The 22,350-nt window shown below is 44.6% G+C and overlaps 1 pseudogene; it reads right to left on the bottom strand.

The window, feature by feature from the left end:
• Positions 1-499: 499 nt before the first annotated feature.
• Positions 500-20,982, bottom strand: LOC101146346 (COX assembly mitochondrial protein homolog; annotated as a pseudogene).
• Positions 20,983-22,350: the final 1,368 nt, after the last annotated feature.

The raw sequence follows: 22,350 nt of genomic DNA on the forward strand, positions 1-22,350 counted from the left end.
GAACCCGGGAGGTGGAGCTTGTAGTGAGCCGAGATTGCGCCACTGCACTCCAGCCTCGGCGACAGAGCGAGACTCCGTCTCAGATTAAAAAAAGAAAAAAAGACAAAAGAAGAAAAGGAGCTACCATGCAGTCCATGCCTTGTCGATTAGAGGACTATCTGAGTGGAAAGGGGATAACTTGGACTTCTAGCCTACTGTGTGCCCAAGCATAACAATTGCTTTTATTTAGAGTGCGGACAGAATATTTAATCTATTTTAGCTAGTCATTTACATCTTGATATCTTGTTTTAATTGCTGTGGTTTGCTTTGGATTTTTTTACTTTTACTACAAAGACTTTGGTTTTGTCATTTGGTATGAGAGGAGTGATAACTAAACAGGCATTAAAAGTAATAATTTGAGGTGAGTTAGATTTAGTTACATTAATAAGATGGGGAGTAGTTAAAGGAAAGAAAAGATAGACAGATTAAGTTTTCTTAGCTTTAACTTGTAGGGCTTGACCCTGGAACAATGACCTATGACTTTGATGGTGATGACGCTTTTTTGACTTGGGTATGATGTGTCTATCCTTTTCTGCTGTGCGAACGGCAGTCTCGGTGGTTAGCAGTACAAGGCAGGGTTCTTAGGCTGCCTCGAGTTTTTCTTCTTTCTATCTTTTGATGAGGATGTGGTTTCCAGGCAGGTGCTGGTGTACGGCTCCTCTGGTTTGTTTCCTTTCTTGGCTTATGCATGAGGTCGCCTGGTCCACATCATATGTGAGGATCATTTACTCCAGATTGCTGGCCAGTTTCTTCTGCCTTGTTGAGAGTCCGGGTCTATTCATCACACCAGATGGGTCTCAATTCCTTACCACCCCTGAGGCCACCACGATGAGGCAGTGGGACACCCCCTCATGAGAGGACTAGAGACCACCCCAGAGGAAAATGTATCCCTGTACGGACCACCATTTCTTATATGTAAAAATGTTTATTTAGAAATAGAATGCTTGTTCCCCAGTGCTGCAAAGAAATAACATTGAAACATAAATTTAATTCTCTTAGCAAGGCAAACTTTACTTTATGCAGAAAGGGGCTCATAGCAGATGGAATAATGGCGAGAGCACCAGTAGAAACAGGTTTTCACCATGTTAGCCAGGCTTGTCTTGAACTCCTGAGCTCAAGTGATCACCTGCCTCAGGCTCCCAAAGTGCTGGGACGGAAAAGGAGAGTGCCTTGGATTGGCCCTGGCGAAGCAGGGACCATCCCTTTATCTGCACAGGGCGCCAGTTCACCTCAGTCTTTAATCTGCCACAGACCAAATCCTCCATCTAGATAAGAACCTCAAATGAGGTACTTAAAGCCCAGAAAGCTTTGTAACTGCACCCTTGAGCTGCCTGCTCAGGCCCACTCCCACCCTGTGAAGTGCTTTCTCGCTTTAATGAATTCCTGCTTTCGTTGCTTCATTGCTGCATTTCATTTCTCTGCTACTTCGTACGTTTTGTTCAATTCTTTGTTCAAAATGCCAAGGACCTGGACAACTCGTAGTCAAGACCCTCTACCAGTAACACTTGTTGCTCCTATTCCTCCTGGTGCTATTTATTGCTACTGCACACGTACCCTGTGCCCAAGGGTAGAACGACTTTCCAGCTTCTGAAGCACAGAGGCTTGGGGAGGACAGATTGTCATGTGACTCAGGACTTCACTGAACCTTGATCATACAGTTGACCACATTCCTTTGTTTGGATCACTAAGGGAGAGTCAAGCTTCTTTATCATTACAAGGCAAGATCCTGGGCAAAGCACATTTTAGACCCCAAAATATTTTGTCCTCTTTGCAAGGCATTTCATCTATTATTTCCTTTTTAATCCACGATGGGCAAAAAAAGAAGCTGTAATGTTTGTATTCCATATTTGTCGTTACAAAAGAAAGATATTTTCATATTCCAAAATTGTAAAAGTAAACAAAACACAGTAACAACAACGAAAACTATAATCAGAAGGAAGGGCACCAGGTTCAGACAGTGGTGGCTTTGAAAGAAGTAAGTGAGATTGAAATCGAGAAAATTAAAAAAAAGATTTTAAGTTTTTTTTTTTTTTTTTTTTTTTGAGACAGGGTCTCACTCTGTCACACAGGCTGGAGTGCAGTGATGCAATCTCAGCTCATTGCAACCTCTGCCTCCCTGGCTCAACTGATCCTCCCACCTCAGCCTCCCGAGTAGCTGGGACTACAGGCGGGTACCACTACGCCCAGCTAATTTTTATATTTTTTTGTGGAGATGGGGTTTAGACATGTTGCCCAGGCTGGTCTTGAACTCTTGAGCTCAAGCGATCTGCTCATCTTGCACCCCCCGCCAAAGTGCTGAGATCGCATACTGCACTCCAGCCTGGGCAACAGAGCAAGGCTCCATCTCAAAAAAAAAAAAAAGATAAAAAGCTACACACCACTGGGCGCGGTGGCTCAAGCCAGTAATTCCAGCACTTTGGAAAGCCAAGGCGAGTAGATCATGAGGTCAAGAGATCGAGACCATCCTGGCCAACATGGTGAAACCCTGTCTCCACTAAAAATACAAAAATTAGCTGGGCGTGGTGGTGCGTGACTGTAATCCCAGTTATTCAGGAGGCTGAGGCAGGAGAATTGCTTGAACCTGGGATGCGGAGATTGCAGTGAGCCGAGATGGCGCCACTGCACTTCAGCCTGGCGAATAAGCAAGACTCCGTCTCAAAGAAAAGCGACATACCTCCCTCACAATTTGCCCAGAAGGAAATTCCTTGTGGACAAGGGACAGACAGAACTCAGTCATCCCTCTGAGGAGGCTCACCTGAGACAAATGCATATCTGATTGCTTCCCCTGCCCTATTGTTTATGTAAAAATGCAGATTCACTGAGCCAGCCTAAATTGTGTATTCAGTGGAAAGATGATCAAGGATTCAAAAGAATGCAACCTTTTGTCTCTTACCTATGTGGGACCTGGAAGCCCTTGCCTCAAGTTATCCCGTGTTACCAGAACGAACCAATGCACATCTTACACATATTGATTAATGTCTCATGTCTCCCTAAAATGTATACAAGCAAGTTGTACCCCGACCACCTTGGGCACATGTCGTTAGGACCTCCTGAAGCTGTGTCACAGGCACATCCTTAACCTTGGCAAAATAAACTAAGCTGATTAAGACCTGTCTCAGATACCTTTTGGTTTACAATAGCAAAACCCTGTCTCTAAACAAACAAACAAAAGCAAAAAGAAAAAATTAGGGAAAAGACTATTCTTTCCCTTTTCTTAAAGCATTTTCTTTAGAGGATTTGTCATTGTAAATTCTCTCTGCCCCTGTGAGATGTATATAAATCTTTCTTTTCTTTTCTTTTCTTTTTTTTTTGAGATGGAGTCTTGCTCTGTTGCCCCGGCTGGAGTGCAGTGGCGCTATCTCAGCTCACTGCAACCTCTGTCTCCGGGGTTCAAGCAATTCCCTTGCCTCAGCCTCCCAGGTAGCTGGGATTACAGGCACATGCCACCACATCCGGCTAATTTTTTGTATTTTAGTAGAGATGGGGTTTCACCATGTTGGCCAAGATGGTCTCCATCTCCTGACATCGTGATCCAACCACCTCGGTCTCCCAAAGTGCTGGGATTACAGGCATAAGCCAACGCGCCTGGCCCCAGATGTATATAAATCTTTCTAAAAGCCTCTTATAAATGTGTAAAACCCAGGAATGTCTTTCTCAAGGACTTGAGATCTCTTTGAAATGTAAGCATAAAAAATGACAGTGCTCCTATCTACCAGTGATACAGCTCCGATGAGTGGAGGAACACCAGGGTTCTTGGTCCTCGTGCCAGTTTAGATAAAACGACACAGACACACGTGGAGTGGTTTTAAGGAGTGGAGAGCTTGAGAGCTTAATAGGCAAGAAGAGGCAAGAAGGAAGGGAGGAGGAACAAGCTCCCCTGTAAACAGAGGGAGGGGGGCTCCAAAGCTGAGAGAGGGGAACCCCGACCTGCCACAGATACCAGCTAGATATATGTACACAGAGGCTGGAGGAGGCGGTGTCTGAATTGCATAGGGCTCAGGGGATTGGTTTGACTAGGCATGTCATTCACATATTTGCGAAAAAGCTGGCCCTCCCACCATAGCCTTTTAATATGCAAAAGCGGGGCACCATGATGTTCTAACACACGTGGGAATACATGGGGGCGGCCATGTTGCCAGGAACATGTGGGGAAAGGGCAAGAAGGCAGGGGAATCACCATGTTTGGGTGGACCTAGTTTCTAATGGCTTGCATTTACCTATCAAAGGTTGCCAGCCTGGCTCTAAGAGCCAGGGCTATACAAGAAACTTTTCCGAAGATGTTTTAAAGAAAACTTCCCAGCTGGGTGCGGTGGCTCACCCCTGTAATCCCAGCACTTTGGGAGGCCCAGGCGGGCAGATCACCAGGTCAGAAGATCGAGACCATCCTGGCTAACACGGTGAAACCCCGTCTCTACTAAAAAAAAAACACAAAAAATTAGCCGGGTGTGGTGGCGGGTGCCTGTAGTCCCAGCTACTCGGGAGGCTGAGTGAGGCAGGAGAATGGCGTGAACCCGAGAGGCAGAGCTTGCAGTGAGCCGAGATAGCGCCACTGCACTCCAGCCTGGGCGACAGAGCGAGACTCCCTCTCAAAACAAAACAAAACAAACAAACAAAAAAACCTGAAAACTTACCAAGGACCCCTTTTCTTCTCTATATACCTAAAATAATTTCTTAATAACTCCTACAACACCAGTTCCCGTGGGAGGCAGGAGCCTAACGTTGGTGAGAATGTTGCTCCAAATTGCCAAACTACCTCCTCTCACAAAGATACGAGAAGTTGGCCTGGCGCAATGACTCACAGCTATAATCCCAGCATTTTGGGAGGCCAAAGCAGGAGGATCACTTTCATTCAGGAGTTCAAGACTAGCCTGGGCAACATAGCAAGACCTCGTCTGTACAAAAATAAAAAATACAAAATTAGCTGGGCATGGTGATGCACCCCTGTAGTCCTAGCTACTTGGGATGCTGAGATGGAAGGATTACTTGAACCCAGGAGGTCAAGGCTGCAGTGAGCTGTAATCATGCCACTGTACTCCAGTCTGAGTGAGAGTGAGACCTTGTCTCAAAAACAAAAACAAAACAAAACAAAAAACCAAACACAAACAACAACAAAAAAACCCCATACAGATAGGAGAAGTTTATTTTTCCTTTATGTAACACTGTCAGAGGCGTTTGAACCAGAGTGACTCCATCTTGAATAGGGGCTAAGTAAAATGAGGCTGAGACCTGCTGGGATGCATTCCCAGGAGGTTAAGGCATTCTAAATCACAGGATGAGATAGGAGGTTGGCACAAGATACAGACCATAGAACAGGTTGTTGATAAAACACTTTGCAGTAAAGAAGCCGGCTAAAACCTAGCAAAACCAAGAGGGCAATGAGAGTGACCTCAGGGCATCCTCACTGTTCACTATACGCTAATTATAATATATTAGCATGCTAAAAGACAGCCCCACTAGCGCCATGACAGTTTACAGATGCTATGGCAACATCAGGAAGTTACCCAGCATGGTCTAAAAAGGAGAGGAACCCTCAGTTCTGGGAATTACCCACCCCTTTCCCAGAAAACTCATGAATAATCCACTTCTGGTTTACCAGATAATCAAGAAGTAACAATAAGTTTAAGTGGCTGAGTGGCCCATGCTACTGCTCTGCCTATGGGGTAGCCATTCTTTATTACTTTCCTTTTTTGTTGTTTTGTTTTGTTTTGAGGCAGAGTCTCACTCTATTGCCAAGGCTGGAGTGCAATGGTGTGATCTCGGCTCACTGCAACCTCTGCCTTTCGGGTTCAAGCAATTCTCCTGCCTCAGCCTCCTGGAATTAGCTGGGATTATAGGCACAGACCACCAGGCTGGGCCAATCTTTGTTATTTTAATACAGACGGGGTTTCACCATGTTGGCCAGGCTAGCCTCGAACTCCTGACCTCGTATCCGCTGGCCTCGGCCTCCCAAAACTGTGAGTTTACAGGCTTAAGCCACTGTGCCTGGCCTACTTTCTTAATAAACTTGCTTTCACTTTACCCTATGGACTCATCCCGAATTCTTTCTTGTGCGAGAGCTAAGAACACTTTCTTGGGGTCTGAATCAGGACCCTTTCAGGTAACTACCAATTACCACAGATGGTCACCCTCAATTACCAGGTGAATTTAGAATGAACTATTTGTTACAAATAGTGCTGTCAGGTCGGCTTACTTAGGACTTGCAGCTTATCTCAAGAACATCTATGTTAAGGGTTGTGTCTGCTTAGCTACATAAAAGGGAGACTTTTACAAAACAGATTACATTCTGTTTTGTAATCTCTTAGTGGATTGCCTGTGGTGAATATCACATTTTGATTTAATGCTTATTCAATAATAAAATTATTTTTCTACTATCTTTGTGGAAAGACTTATTGGAGATTTTGTTTTTAGTTCCATTTCTCCAACAGGTGTGTTTTATTATTCTACGTACTTTTTTATATTTTTTTAAATTACAAAGAAAAAAGATACATTCATGGACAACTCCTGAAAAATGCTGTCTACTTTCCTATAGTGCTATTTCCTATAAGTAAACTTCATTTTGTTCAGCAAGTAACCTTTTTTTTCCCCAGGATCTTAATTAATTAAACGGGTTTTTGATTTACATGTCTAGAAAACTGTTTATTTTGAGACCTTAGTATTAAATGCATTTTTTAAAAATTTAGAGACTTAAGGCCGGGCGCAGTGGCTCACGCCTGTAATCCCAGCACTTTGGGAGGCCGAGGCGGCTGGATCACGAGGTCAGGAGTTCAAGACCAGCCTGGCCAAGATGGTGAAACCCCGTCTCTACTAAAAATACAAAAAAATTAGCTGGGCGTGGTGGCACACGCCTGTAATCCGAGCTACTCTAGAGGCTGCGGAGGAGAACTGCTTAAACCTGGAGGGGCGGAGGTTGCAGTGAGCTAAGATCGCGCCACTGCACTCCAGCCTGGGCGACAGAGCGAGACTCCGTCTCAAAAAAAAAAAAAAAAAAATTTAGAGACTTAAGAGGGAGAGTTTTATATGTAAAACGTTACAATGGAATTCACAGAGAATTTTTTTCTTGTTCAAATATGCTTAAAAATATGAGATTTAATTTGTAAAATATAATACCTGTTTTTTCCTGCTAAATTTTAACTTATCTAAAACCAGGGACATTATCTTATTTGCTGCTGTACGCCCTGCTCTAACACAGAGGTAGGTACACAAAAGATGTCTAATAATTTTTGAGTTGAATAAACGGGAAGATAGATGAGTGAACTATAACAAAGCCAGAACATCGTCGTTCCCTATGTATCTGTGGGAGATTGGTTCCAGCACCTCCTTGAATAACAAAATCTGTGAGTGCTCAAATCTCTTATATAAGATGGTGTAGTATTTGCATATAACCTATGCACATCCTCCTATATACTTTAAATCCTCTCTGGATTACTTATAATATCTAATACAGTTGACTTTTTTTTTTTTTTTTGAGACGTTGTCTCACTCTGGACCACGCTGAATTGCAGTGGCATAATCCTGGCTCACCGCAACCTCCGCTTTTCAGGAGGTTCAAGCGATTCTTCTGCCTCAGCCTTCCGAGTAGCTGGGACTATAGGCCCACGTCACTGAGCCTGGCTAATTTTGTACTTTTAGTAGAGATGGGGTTTCACTTTACGTTGGCCAGGCTGGTCTCAAACTCCCGACATCAGGTGATCCACCCGCCTCGGCCTCCCAGAGTGCTGGGATTACGGGTATAAACCACAGCGTCCGGCCAACAAATGTATTTTAAGGATTAATAATTTTATTGAATTACACAGTAACCCACTGAAAATGTAAATTGACTAAACCATAAAAGTAACAACAGTATTCCTTCTTTTGATTATTGTATTGAAGGAGAAAAGGAAATTTCACCCCAAAATATGACTCCCTTGTATAATGAATATTTTGAATTAAACACTCTTCTGTGAATGGTGGCTCATGCCTCTAATCCCAGTACTTTGGGAGGCCAAGGTGGGAAGATCGCTTGAGGTCAGTTCAAGACCAGCCTGGCCAACATGGCGAAACCCCATCTCTACTAAAAATACAAAAGGCCGGGCACAGTGGCTCACACCTGTAATCCCAGCACTTTGGGAGGCCGAGGAGGGCAGATCACGAGGTCAGGAGATAGAGACCTGGCTAACATGGTGAAACCCCATCTCTACTAAAAATACAAAAAAATAGCCGGGTGTGGTGGTGGGCGCCTGTAGTCCCAGCTACTCAGGAGGCTGAGGCAGGAGAATGGCATGAACCTGGGAGGCGGAGCTTGCAGTGAGTGGAGATCGCGCTGCTGCACTCCAGCCTGGGTGACACAGAGAGACTCAATCTCAGAAAAATAAAATAAAATAAAATAAAAATACAAAAATTAGCTGTGTGCAGTGGTGTGCGCCTGTAGTCCCAGCTACTTGGGAGGCTAAGGTAGGAGATTCGCTTGAGCCTGAGAGCTGGAGGTTGCAATGGGCCGAGATCGCGCCACTGCACTCCAGCCTGGGTGACAGAAGTGAAACCCTGTCTCAAAACAAACAAACAAAAAATTCTTAGAAACTGAGCCTGGTGGCCAGGCATGGTGGCTCACGCCTGTAATTCCAGCACTTTGGGAGGCCGAGGCAGGCAGATCACCTAAGGTCAGGAGTTCAAGACCAGCCTGGCCAACATGGAGAAACCCTGTCTCTACTAAAAATACAAAACTTAGCTGGGCGTGGTGGTGGGCACCTGTAATCCCAGCTACTCGGGAAGCTGAGGCAGGAGAATCGCTTGAACTCGGGAGGCGGAGGTTGCAGTGAGCAGAGACCCCCTCATTGCACTCCAGCCTGGGTGAGAAGAGCAAAACTCTGTCTTAAAAAATAAAAATAAAAAATAAACAAATAAATAAATAATCTGGGCCTGGTGGCTCATGTCTGTAATCCAAGCACTTTGGGAGGCCAAGGCATGCAGATTGCTTGAGCCCAGGAATTCAAGACTAGCCTGGGAAACTTGATGAAATGCCGTCTCTCCAAAAAAATACAAAAATTAGCCAAGCATGGTGATGTGTACCTGTAATCCCAGCTGCTCAGGAAGCTGAGGTGGGAAGATCCTTTGATCCAGAAGGTGGAGGCTGCAATGAGCCTCAAGGGAGACACTACACTCCATCCTGGGCAACAAACAGAGTGAGACCCTGTCTGAAAATAAATAAATAAATAATAAATAAATAAATAAATAAATAAATAAATAAATAAAATAAAAACTCTTAGAGATTATCAGGCCTTGGAAGAGATTTTTCCCCTATCTACATAAAGACCCAGAACCCCCAAGAGAACAATTGCTTTTTCTTCCCTTCCCTGTTATCTCATTATCTATTGCAGGAAAGAAGGTGAGGAAGGTAACCAGAGCTGGCCCAATCCTTTTGCAAAATAATGTCTGTCTCTCAGGTTCATTTAACTTCCAAAGAAAACTATTTGCAAGTCCATCTGTGTTCCCCCATCCATTTATTCACCTAAATCATCACTTAATGCCCCTCTACTGAACTACCTATATTCCCCATCTCCCCCACCCCTCTGAAAAGAGATTATATAAGTGTTTGGGGCCAGGTGCTGAGGCTAGTGCCTGTAATTCCAACACTTTGGGAGGCCCAGGTGGGCAGATCACTTGAGGTCAGGCATTGGAGACCAGCCTGCCCAACATAGTGAAACCCTATCTCTGCTAAAAATATAAAAATTAGCTGGGTGTGGTGTCGGGCGCCTGTAATCCCAGCTACTCTGGAGGCTGAGACAGGAGAATTGCTTAAACCTGTGAGGTGGAGGTTGTGGTGAGCTGGTGAAAGGAGCTGGGCACATTCCTCAGCCCCGGGCTCAAAACAAACAAGCCCAGTACAAACACATCCCATCCTCCCATCCCACCACATATTGCCATATATCTTTCAAACTTCCTGAGCCCAGTACAAACACCACCAGGAAAGTCTCCGATAAGGGGACAGCCGTTCAAAGTTTTACTGAAAGAGCGGGAACCAAAAGAATTCCTTTGTTCCCCTGTAACTTTCAGGCTATAAAAAGCAAACACTCGCATTGTTCAGGGCCCTCTTGTATGCTGTGGAATGGAGGGACCAGGTTTGAACTTGTAGTAAAGATCCTTGCCGCTTGGCTTTGACTCTGGACTCTGGTGGTCTTCTTTGGGGAACTAACGGTCTGGGCATAACACTGGGATTGTGCCACTGCACTCCAACCTGGCCAAGAGAGTGAGACTCTGTCTCAAAAAATCAAAAAAAATAATAATTATTATTATTATTTGTGTCCTATTGGGATATTGAGCAATCACACTGGTTTTCTCCATGTGCATGGTCAAGTTAATTTGTATGCTTTTCCTCTCATTAATCTGCCTTATTATTAGGTGATTTTTCAGCAAACTCCCCAAAGGCAAGGGAGAAACTTCTTTGCCCCAATCATATAAACAAGAATTAGTCACAGTTTTTCTTTTTTTTTGAGACAGAGTCTCGCTCTGTTGCCCAGGCTGGAGTGCAGTGGCACAATCTCGGCTCACTGAAACCTCCGCCTCCCAGGTTCAAGCGATTCTCCTGCCTCAGCCTCCCGAGTAGCTGGGCCTACAGATGCCCACCACCACGCCCGGCTAAGTTTTCGTATTTTTAGTGGAGATGGGGTTTCACCGTGTTAGCCAGGATGGTCTCGAACTCCTGACCTCATGATCCACCTGCCTCAGCCTCCTAAAGTGCTGGGATTACAGGCGTAAGCCACCATGCCTGGCCTAGTCACAGTTTTTTAGCCTATGTGTAAGTGTGTGTGTGCAGACACAGTTCCCTCTTCTGAGACACAACTAAGATTCTGTTAAGGTGGTATTCTCCCTTGCTGCCGTGAATCTAAACTCAGCTTTACTTGATCAACAGTTTAATTTTCTGATCTTCTTTCGGATTTGATAGTTAACACCAACAAATGTCATTTCACTCTTACTAACAATTACCTAAATTATACGAAACTTTTTTTTCTTGGCGACAGGATCTCTCTGTGTCATCCAAGCTGGAGTGCAGTGGTGCCCTAACAGCTCACTGCAGCTTCCATCTCCTGAGCTCAAGTGATCTTCCCACCTCAGCCTCCTGAGTCACTGAGACTACAGGCACTTGGGCACCGCTGGGTCTGGCTTTGGTTTTGGTTTTGTTGTTTTGTTTGGTCTTAAACTTCTGGGCTCAAGCAATCTTCCCACCTCAGCCTCCAAAAGTGCTGGGATTACAGGTGTGAGCCACCAAGCCCAGCCATAAAACCTTTTTTTTTTTTTTTTGAGACGGAGTCTCGCTCTGTCACCCAGGCTGGAGTGCAGTGGCACGATCTTGGCTCACTGCAAGCTCTGCCTCCCAGCTTCACGCCATTCTCCTGCCTCAGCCTCCCGAGTAGCTGGGACTACAGGCTCCCGCCACCACGCCCGGCTAATTTTTTGTATTTTTCATAAAGACGGGGTTTCACTGTGTTAGCGAGGATGGTCTTGATCTCCTGACTTTGTGATCCACCCGCCTCGGCCTCCCAAAGTGCTGGGATTACAGGCATGAGCCACCACGCCCGGCCCATAAAACCTTTTTTTTAACAGCTTTATTGAGATAGGATTCACAATCATTCAATTCGTCCATTTAAAGCATACAATTCAATGGTTTTTAGTGTATTCATAGAATTGTGCATCCATCATCACAGTCAATTTTAGACTATTTTTATCATCTCCAAAAGAAACCACGTACTCTTTGGCTGTCACCCCCAATCCTTCCACCAACCCTTCCTGCCCTAAGCGCTAGGAAACCACAAATCTACTTTCTGGGTCTATAGACTTGCCTATTCTGGGCATTTCATATAAATGGAATCAGACAATATGTAACACTTTGTGACTGCTTTTTTCATTTACCATAATTAATGTTTTCAAGGTTCGCCCAGGTTGTATAAGTACTTCATTTCTTTTCATGGTTGAATAATATTCCAATGCATATATTTTCCACCTTTTGTTTATTTGCTCACCAGCTGATGGACATGTGCATTGTTCCTCATGTTCTTTATACATCAAGGCCCAGTCCTCTATGTGAGATGGAGATTGCCTTTCAATTCTTTTTTTCTTTTAATTTATTTGGTATATATATATGTGTGTGTGTGTGTGTGTCTGTTTTGTTTTTGTTTTTGTTTTTGAGATGGAGTCTCACTCTGTTGCCCAGGCTGGAGTACAATGCCACGATCTTGGCTCACTGCAACTTCTGCCTCCCAGGTTCAAGTGATTCTTCTGCCTCAGTCTCCAAAGTAGCTGGGATTAAAGGTGCAAGCCACCACGCCCAGCCAATTTTTGTATTTTTAGTAGAGACGGGGTTTCTCCGTATTGGTCAGGCTGGTCTCGAACTCCTTACCTCAGGTGATCCACATGCCTTGGCCTCCCAAAGTGCTGGGATTACAGGCATGAGCCACCGTGCCCGGCCTACAATATATATTTTTAGAAGAGACAGGGTCTCACTATTTTGCCCAGGCTGATCCCAAACTCCTGGGTTCAAGTGATCCTCTCACCTTGGCCTTCCAAAGTGCTGAGATTACAGGCATGAGCTGCGGCCCACCCCGGCCTGCCTTTTAATTCTTAACCTTTTTTTTTTGAGGAAGAGAGATATTTTTATCATTTTTATCACAGCACCAAATTATTTACTGATTTGCTCATGGACGTAATCCCTGCTAGAACACTATATTCTGAATGTTCATAACAAAATGAAATAATTTTTTTCTGTTTTTATTTTTTGCAGTTAGTTCATAATACTGTCCAGAAGAAATGGTTCTGATTATACAGTTTCTCTGATTATACAGTTTCTGTTAAATTATATTGTAGGGGATCAGAATATGCCATCCCTAAATAAGGATTGTTTTGAGCTCAAGATGATTCAGGAACAGCAGATGCAAAAAAAGAAAGAGAAAAGGAAGGAAGGAAGGAAGGAACTAAGGAAGGGAGGGAGGGAGGGAAAAGAAGGAAAGAAAGAAGAAAGAGGAAAGAAAAAGAAAGAGAAAGAAAAGAAAGAAAGAAAAAGAAAGAGAAAGAAAAGAAAGAGAAAGGAAGAAAGGAAGAAAGAAAAGAAAGAAGGAAAGACAGACAGCCAGGCAAGTCCTACTCTTTCCTTCATTTGCTTAAAAACAGACTTAGATTCATAATCACTGGTGAAAACTCTAGACTCTGTCCAGGAAGACTGAGAAGAATCTGCATAAGAAACCTTACTAAAACAACCCTGATCTTCCACTTGTTTCTTCCCAGTTTGCTACCCCTGGAAGCCTGAAACCTTCACCTTTGTCTCCTCGCTTCTTTACAAATTTCTTATTCTTTTGTTAAACCCAAATTCTAACCACTCTTTTGATGGCATTGTTTATCACTGAGTTTCCACATGTTTACATGTCAATCTGGTTTTTTTCAGTTTAATTTGCAGCCTCCACCCCTAGGAGGGCAGAGGAAAAAGGGTTCTTTCCCTCCCTACAAGATGAGTAAGATTTTTTTTCTTTTTTGAGTTTTCTTGTTGCCCAGGCTGGAGTGAAATGGCGCAATCTCGGCTCACTGCAACCTCCGCCTCCCGGGTTCAAGCAATTCTGCCTCAGCCTGCCGAGTAACTGGGTCTACAGGCGCGTGCCACCATGCCCAGCTAATTGTTGTATTTTTAGTAGAGATGGGATTTCACTATGTTGGCCAGGCTGGTCTCGAACTCCTGACCTCAGGTGATCCACCCACCTTGGCCTCCCAACGTGCTGGGATTACAGGCGTGAGCCACTGTGTCTGGCCAAGTAAGATGTTTTTAACATCAAGAGTAAGTTGTCTTACGAGTGAGAAAAATAAAATAATCAAAAGCCATCTTCAAACGAGAAGAAACATTTTTTAGGGAGACTTCAGAATGGGAGCATATGGAATTAGAACTGGGAACCCCCAAATCTGAGACAGGTCTCAGTCAATTTAGGAAGTTAAGGTCCTGTGTCCATGACACAGCCTCAGAAGATTTGTTTTGAGAAGGAGTCTCACTCTGTCGCCCAGGCTGGAGTGCAGTGGCGTGATCTCGGCTCACTGCAACCTCCACTTGAACTCCTGAGTTCAAGCGACTCTCCTGCTTCAACCTCCTGAATAGCTGGGATTACAGACTCATGAGCCATCATGAGCCATCATGCTGGGCTAATTTTTGTATTTTTAGTAGAGACAGGGTTTCATCATGTTGGCCAGGCTGTTCTGGAACTCCTGGCCTCAAGCGATCTGCCATCTGGACCTCCCAAAGTGCTGGGATTACAGGTGCACAGCCAGGAGGTCTTGATGACATATGCCCAAGGTGGTCAGAGCACAACTTGGTTTTATACATTTTAGGGAGACAGGAGACATCAATCAACATATGTAGATGAACATTGGTTCCATCTGGAAAGGTGGGACAACTAGAAGGAAAACCGGGACAACAAGAAGAGGGAAGGGGGCTTCCAGGTTATAGGTAGATAAGAGACAGATGTTCGCATTCTTTTGAGTTTCTGACTAGCCTCTCCAAAGGAGGCAATCAGATACACATTTATCTCAGTGAACAGAGGGATGACTTTGAATAGAGTGGGAGGCAGGTTTGCCCTAAGCAGTTCCCAGCTTGACTTTTTTTTTTTTCCTTTTAGCTTAGTGATTTGGGGACGCCAAGATTTATTTTCCTGTCACACAACCTTCTTACCCCCTTTTCAGTTCCTTCATCAATGTATGATTGCTGAAGAGTGAGTAAAAAGTTAATGAAGGCCGGGCGCGGTGGCTCACGCCCGTAATCCCAGCACTTTGGGAGGCTGAGGCAGGCAGATCACGAGGTCAGGAGATCAAGACCATCCTGGCTAACAGGGTGAAACCCTATCTCTACCAAAAATACAAAAAATTAGCTGGCCGTGGTGGCAGGCGCCTGTAGTCCCAGCTACTCAGGAAGCTGAGGCAGGGGAATCGCTTGAACCCGGGAGCCAGAGGTTACAGTGAGCCGAGATCGCATCATTGTATTCCAGCCTGGGTGACAGAGCGAGACTCCGTCTCAAAAAAAAAAAAAAAAAAAAAAAAAAAGTTAATGAAGTATAGGAGACATCCTTTCTTACTCGTAACTTCGAAATACACAAAATAGCAGTGTGAGGCAGTGTTATCTTCTTGCCTGTGTTTATAACCTGACTCTGGCACTTGTCATCCATGTGTCTTTGGGCAAATTATTTTATGTATTATTTTTATCTCTTTTTTGATTTTTGATTTTTTTTCGGTTAGAGGGTGGGGTGGGGTGGCCAGAGTCTTGCTCTGTTGCCCAGGCTGGAGTACAGTGATGTGATCTCTGCTCGCTGCAACCTCCACCTCCCAGGTTCAAGCAATTCTCCTGCCTCAGCCTCCTGAGTAACTGGGGTTACAGGTGCGGGCCATCACGCCCAGCTAATTTGTTTATTTTGTATTTTTAGTAGGGACAGAGTTTCACCATGTTGCCCAGGCTAGTCTCAACCCCTGGCCTCAAGTGATCCACCCTTTTCAGCCTCCCAAAGTGCAAGGATTACAGGCATGAGCCACCGCACCTGGCCTAGGCAAATTATATAATCCTTCTTGGTCTCAGTTGTCTTCATCTAAAACAGGATTATAATACAGGCTTGTTGCGAGAATTATATGTTTCACAACATGTGGGCATCAGTATAAGGAAAAGGCATGAAATCACATGAGAAAGTATCTTTAAATTCTTTTCAATTTCATGCAATTGAATCAAGAAGAGTCCTGGTCTGTGCTAATAAGATTGTTCATTAATACCTCTCTAAAACATTCCAAAGACAGGGAGAGTGGGTAATCAATCATCTGCCTAAATTTTAAAAATAATTCTGATTTAGCATTTATTAGTTTGAATAAACTTACTCCACCCTCTCTCAGCTCCTTACCCCCGAATTCTCTTCCACTGTCTAGGCTTCAGGTCAGGCTCAAGGACAAGTTATTTAGATTTTATTTCTATCTTCTGCCTTTAAAAACATAGATAAAATTGTCCTTGGCCTCAGGGATAAACAAAATCAAGCTATAAACTGAATATTGCTCTCCAGCCAGGGTGTCCCACTGTCTTAGCAAAAAATTGGAAGGAAGGGAACAGATAAATGGATGCGGACTGTAAACAACCAAATATTTTTCATTTTCTAGAAGTGGGAAATCATCCAAAAGGTGCAAATATTTGGTTGTGTGTTTACATTTTCATCTCCATTGTTGATGTTGTGGAACTAGGAGCAAGCTAATACTAGGAACAAGATAATACTGTGGACTGCAACAGCCAAAACTCTTGGCTTTCTGTGGCCCGGGTTACTTGCTCTTTCTTCCTTCCTCCTGCTCCTCCGCTGTAAGCACCCCCATCTTCCAGCTTTCCCAGTGAAGTGCCTTCTTCTTAGGGCCTTACTTCTTAAAGAGTGAATGTGCTTCCCTCTCGACCATTATAGGGTGCACTCCAGGCAAAACATGTCTTTTTTTTTTTTTTTTTTTTTTTTTTTGAGACTGAGTCTCGCTCTGCTACCAGGCTGGAGTGCAGCGGCGCGATCTCGGCTCAATCTCCGCCTCCCGGGTTCAAGTGATTCTCCTGCTTCAGCCTCCTGAGTAGCTGGGACTACAGGCGCGCACCACTACGCCTGGCTAATTTTTTGTATTTTAGTAGAGACAGGGTTTCACCATGTTGGCCATGGTGGTCTGGAGCTCCTGACCTCGTGATCCGCCTGCCTCGGCCTCCCAAATTGCTGGGATTACAGGCGTGAGCCACTGCCCCCGGCCTTAAAATTATTTTTAAAAAATAGAGATGGGGGGAGGGGGGCGTCCCACTATGTTGCCCAGGCTAGTCTGGAACACCTGGGTTCAAGCAATCCTCCCATCTCGGCCTCCCAAAGTGCTGGGATTATAAGTGTGAGCCACCATGCTTGGCTAAAACATGTCTTTATATGCTCCAGTTTTATCTTAAATTTTTTGTGCAGATTTGCATTCTGTTCTAACGTATACTGCTGTTCGTTTCATTTTATTAATTATAAAAAATACAGGGCCGGGGGCGGTGGCTCATGCCTGTAATCCCAACACTTTGGGAGGCCGAGATGGGTGGATCACCTGAGGTCAGGAGTTTGAGACCATCCTGACCAACATTGTGAAACCCTGTCTGTACTAAAAATACAAAATTAGCCAGGTGTGGTGGCATGTGCCTGTAATCCGAGCTACTTGGGAGGCTGAGGCAGGAGAATCGCATGAACCCGGGAGGCGGGGATTGCAGTGAGCCGAGATCGCGCCATTGCACTCCATTTTGGGCAACAGGTGTGAAACTCCGTCTCAAAAATATAAATAAATATGCCGGGAGCGGTGGCTCATGCTGTAATCCCAGCACTTTTGGGAGGCCGAGGCGGGCGGATCACGAGGTCATGATATTGAGACCATCCTGGCTAACACGGTGAAACCCGTCTCTACTAAAAATACGAAAAATTAGCCAGGCGTGGAGGCGGGCACCTGTAGTCCCAGCTACTCAGGAGGCTGAGGCAGGAGAATCGCCTGAACCTGGGAGGCGGAGGTTGCAGTGAGCCGAGATCGTGCCACTGCACTCCAGCCTGGGTGACACAGCAAGACTCTGTCTCATAAAAAATAAAAATAAATAAATAAATAAATAAATAAATAATAGAGATGAGGTCTCCCTATATTTGACAGGTTGGTTGAACTCTGGGCCGCAAACAATCCTCCCACCTTGGCCTCCCAAAGTGCTAGGATTACAGGTGTAAGCCACCACACCTGGCCTCGTGTGTGTTTTCATTTTAAATTCATAAACCTTCAGGAAAAATTTTTCCCAGGTTTATTAAGGCATAATTGGGAACAGTTATATACATTTAAGCTGTACAACATCATCATTTGGTGCACGTTGTGAAATGATTACCACAACCAAACTAATTGATATGTTCTTTACATCACAGAGTTACTATTTTTTTTTTTTTGAGACGGAGTTTCGCTCGTTGCCCAGGTTGGAGTGCAACCGCACGATCTTGGCTCACCGCAACCTCCACCTCCCGGGTTCAAGTGATTGTCCTGCCTCAGCCTCCCTAGTAGCTGGGATTACAGGCATGTGCCACCACACCCGGCTAATTTTGTATTTTTAATAGAGATGGGGTTTCTCCATGTTGGTCAGGCTGGTCTCGAACTCCCGACCTCCGGTGATCCGCCCGCCTCAGCCTCCCAAAGTGCTGCGATTACAGGCATGAGCCACCGCGCCCGGTCTTTTTTTTTTTTTTGAGACAGAGTCTCAGAGTGCAGTGGCTCAATCTCGGCTCACTGCAATCTCTGCCTCCCAGGTTCAAACGATTCTCATGCCTCAGCCTCCTAGCTGGTGTCACAGGCATGTGCCACCACACCCAGCTAATTTTTTGTGTTTTTAGTAGAGACGGGTTTTTGCCATATTGCCCAGGCTGGTCTCAAACCCCTGAGCTCAGGCAACCCGCCCACCTCGGCCTCCCAAAGTGCTAAGACTACAGGCCTGAGCCACTGCACCTGGCTGCTGCCTTTTTTATAATAGCCATCCTAACAGGTGTGAGGTGATACCTCATTGTAGTTTTGATTTGCATTTCCCTGATAATTAATGATGTTGAGCACCTTTTCATCTACCTGTTAGCCATTTGTGTATCTTCTTTGGTAAAAGGTCTATTCAGGTCTTTGCCCATTTTTCAGTTGGGTTATTTGGTTTTCTGCCATTGAGCTATGTGAGTTTCTTACATAATATTTGAGATATTTGAGCTTGGAAGTGGACATAAAAGAAAAATAAAGAAAAAAAGAAAAAAAAATTTTGAGATATTAACCCCTTATCAGATATACAGATTGTAAATATTTCTCCTATTCCATAGGTTGCCTTTTCATTTTGTCGATTGTTTCCTTTGTTGTGCAGAGGTTATTTAATTTGATGTAATCCCAGGAAAAAAAAATGTAAACTTTTTCTTTCAAATCTTTCAATCTAATTAATGCATTAGAAAGTTGCCACCTCCCACAATGGTCTGTAATCCAGACTTCAACAGACCTCAGGGAATACACTAGGAGTTAAAGTTACAGAGCAGGCCAGGCGCGGTGGCTCATGCCTGTAATCCCAGCACTTTGGGAGGCTGAGGTGGGCGGATCACTTGAGACCAGGAGTTCAAGACCAGCCTGGACAACATGGCGAAACCTAATCTCTACTAAAAACACAAAAATTAGCTGGGCGTGGTGGTGCATGTCTGTAATCCCAGCTATTTGGGAGGCTGAGGCATAAGAATCACTTAAACCCGGGATGTGAAGGTTGCAGTGAACTGAGATGGCGCCACTGCACTCCAGTCTGGGTGATGGAGAAAGACTCCTTCTCAAAAACAAACAAACAAACAAAAAAAGTCAAGTCAACTCAGAGAGCAGTGATTACATCCCGACCTTCCTACTAGCTAATAGTCAAACCTTGTGTTAGTCACTGATATCTAGAATTCAAAGATGCAATGTCTGCCTTGAAATCAAACACTAGCTAGAACTTGGTCAAAGGAAGATCACACAAAACACTTTTTTATCCAACTAGCACTTATTAAGTACCTACTATGTGCCAGGCACTATTCTGTATAGCGTAGAATATGGTCAAAAGTACAAGCACTGGGCCAGGCGCAGTGGTTCACGCCTGTAATCGTGGCATTTTGGGAGGCCAAGGCAGGTGGATCATCTGAGGTCGGGAGTTTGAGACCAGCCTAGCTAACATGGTGAAACCCTGTCTCTACTAAAAAAAATACAAAAATTAGCCGGGTGTGGTGGCGCACGTCTGTAATCCCAGGCACTCGGGAGGCTGAGGCAAAAGAATCGCTTGAACCCGGGAGGCAGAGGTTGCAGTGAGCCGAGATTGCACCACTGCACTCCAGCCTGGGCAACAGAGCAAGACTCTGTCTCAAAAAGAAAAAAAAGTACAAGCTCTGGAATCAGTCTGAGTTCAAATACCCGGTCTGCCCTTTACTAGCTGCGTAACCTTGGACAATGGGGTTTACCTCTCTGTGCCTCCACTTCTTCCTCTGTTAAAGGGGAATAATAATAGTACCTACCTCAGAGGGCTATTATGAGGACAAAAATCAGTTCCTATTTGTAAAGCACTTAAGGCAATGCTTTATATATTTTTTGAAATAAAAAGATATTTATTTCAGATAAAATTAGTGTTTCCATAATTAAGATAAAGGAAACACACATTCTTATCCTGAGTCTGTTATTATTATTATTATTATTTTGAGATGGAGTCTGGCTCTCTCGCCCAGGCTGGAGTGAGTGGCGCGATCTCGGCTCACTGCAAGCTCCTCCTCCCGGGTTCACGCCATTCTCCTGCCTCAGCCTCCCAAGTACCTGGGACTACAGGCACCTGCCACCACGCCCGGCTAATTTTTTTGTATTTTTAGTAGAGACGGGGTTTCACCGTGTTAGCCAGGATGGTCTTGATCTCCTGATCTTGTGATCCGCCCACCTTGGCCTCCCAAAGTGCTGGGATTACAGGTGTGAGCCACCACACCCGGCCTCCTGAGTCCATTATTTAAGGGGATTTATACTATAAATGACTTCCATGAATATGAGAGGTCCTGAGTGTTATCTGTTTGCTTACTTGCTTTTGGGACGTTTCTATAGCCTTTTCTTTGTAGGAATTCCAGTTTTTCTGGATTCTTCCCTCTTCTTCATGTATGCCATTTTGCATTCTTCCTAAAAGGTTGGATTATAGTAAGTGGTTAGACGTTCTTTCAATGCAGACTTTTCTTTCTGGCATTTTACTAACATAAAGATTCTAGAGTTCTTGCAACAGTTGGCAAAATCTGGAACTGGCTCAGAACACCTCTCTCCGTCCTGTTTTCTCATTATTTTAGGGCTCAAAATATCTTTTTTTCAACATGGCTGCTCTCCAGGATCAAGCACTGTCTCCACAAGACAGAGAAGGCACCCCCTTGGCAGCTCTGGGGCTTGTTTTTGTCAAATAAATAAAAGTAGCCACTTGGAAAAAAAAAAAACAAAGTTCCGGCCGGGTGCGGTGGCTCAGCCTGTAATCCCAGCACTTTAGGAGGCCAAGGCGGGGGGATCACAAGGTCAGGAGATTGAGACCATCCTGGCTAACACAGTGAAACCCCGTCTCTACTAAAAATACAAAAAAATTAGCCAGGCGTGGTGGCGGGCGCATGTAGTCCCAGCTACTGGGGAGGCTGAGGCAGGAGAATGGCTTGAACCCGGGAGGTGGAGCTTGCAGTGAGAGGAGATCGCACCACTGCACTCCAGCCTGGGCGACAGAGCGAGACACCATCTCAAAAAAACAAACAAACAAACAAACAAACAAAGTTCCTGTCCTCATAGATTTAAATTCTAGTAGGAGAGAACAATAAACAAATAAACTTATTAATACTCCACTGAGGATTGTGTTAGACACTGTGAGAAAAAATAAATCAGCCCAAGGATGCGGGTGTAACCTGTATCAGGTGGCCAGGGAAGGTATCTCTGAAAAATGACATTTGGGGCCTATATGAAGGGAGTGTCTATGTAGCTATCTAGGCAGATATTGTTCCAGACAGACAGATAAGTCTGTGCAAAGGCCTCGAGGTAGAGTCTGCTTAGAACATTTGAGGGCCAGATACAGTGGCTCACACCTGTAATCCCAGCACTTTGGGAGGCAAGGTGGGCGGATCACCTGAGGTCGGGAGTTCGAGACCAGCCTGACCAACATGGTGAAACCCCATCTCTACTAAAAATACAAAATTAGCCAAGCATGATGAATGCATGCCTGTAATCCCAGCTACTCAGGAGGCTGAGGTCGGAGAATCGCTTGAACCTAGGAGGCAGAGGTTGTAGTGAGCTGAGATCGTGCCATTGCACTCCAGCGTGGCGACAGAGTGAGACTCCATCTCAAAAAAAAAAAAAAAGGAGAACACTTGAAGACTGCAAAAAAGGCCAGTGTAACTGAAGTGAAGTAAACTTACACAAATGTCCACTGCATCCATGAGAAGAAACTTAGAGCTCTGGAAGGGGCCCTAGACACAAGCTATTTGACATATAGCCAGATATTAATCATTGTTACTGCTAATGGATGGGATTTTAGATGATTTTTAATTTCTTTTGAACTTTCCACGTCATCTTCTGAAGGCCTAATCCCTTTGGAATTAGATGATACAACAAACTTTAAAAATTGTAGAGTGAAACTCTTGTTTTTTTTATAGGTGAAGAAACTGAAGAAGAGAACTTTTGCTTCTAGATGTTGCAGAAGCTTAAATTCTGGTTGCCTGAGGCCTAGTCCAGGGGGTCGTGGCAGCAGCAGGCTGAGACCGATAAGCCTCACCAGCCTCCTGAAGGTGCTTACTG

The sequence above is a fragment of the Gorilla gorilla genome, chromosome 10, assembly GCF_029281585.2.
Source record: "Gorilla gorilla gorilla isolate KB3781 chromosome 10, NHGRI_mGorGor1-v2.1_pri, whole genome shotgun sequence".
NCBI classification, from domain to species: Eukaryota; Metazoa; Chordata; class Mammalia; order Primates; family Hominidae; genus Gorilla; species Gorilla gorilla.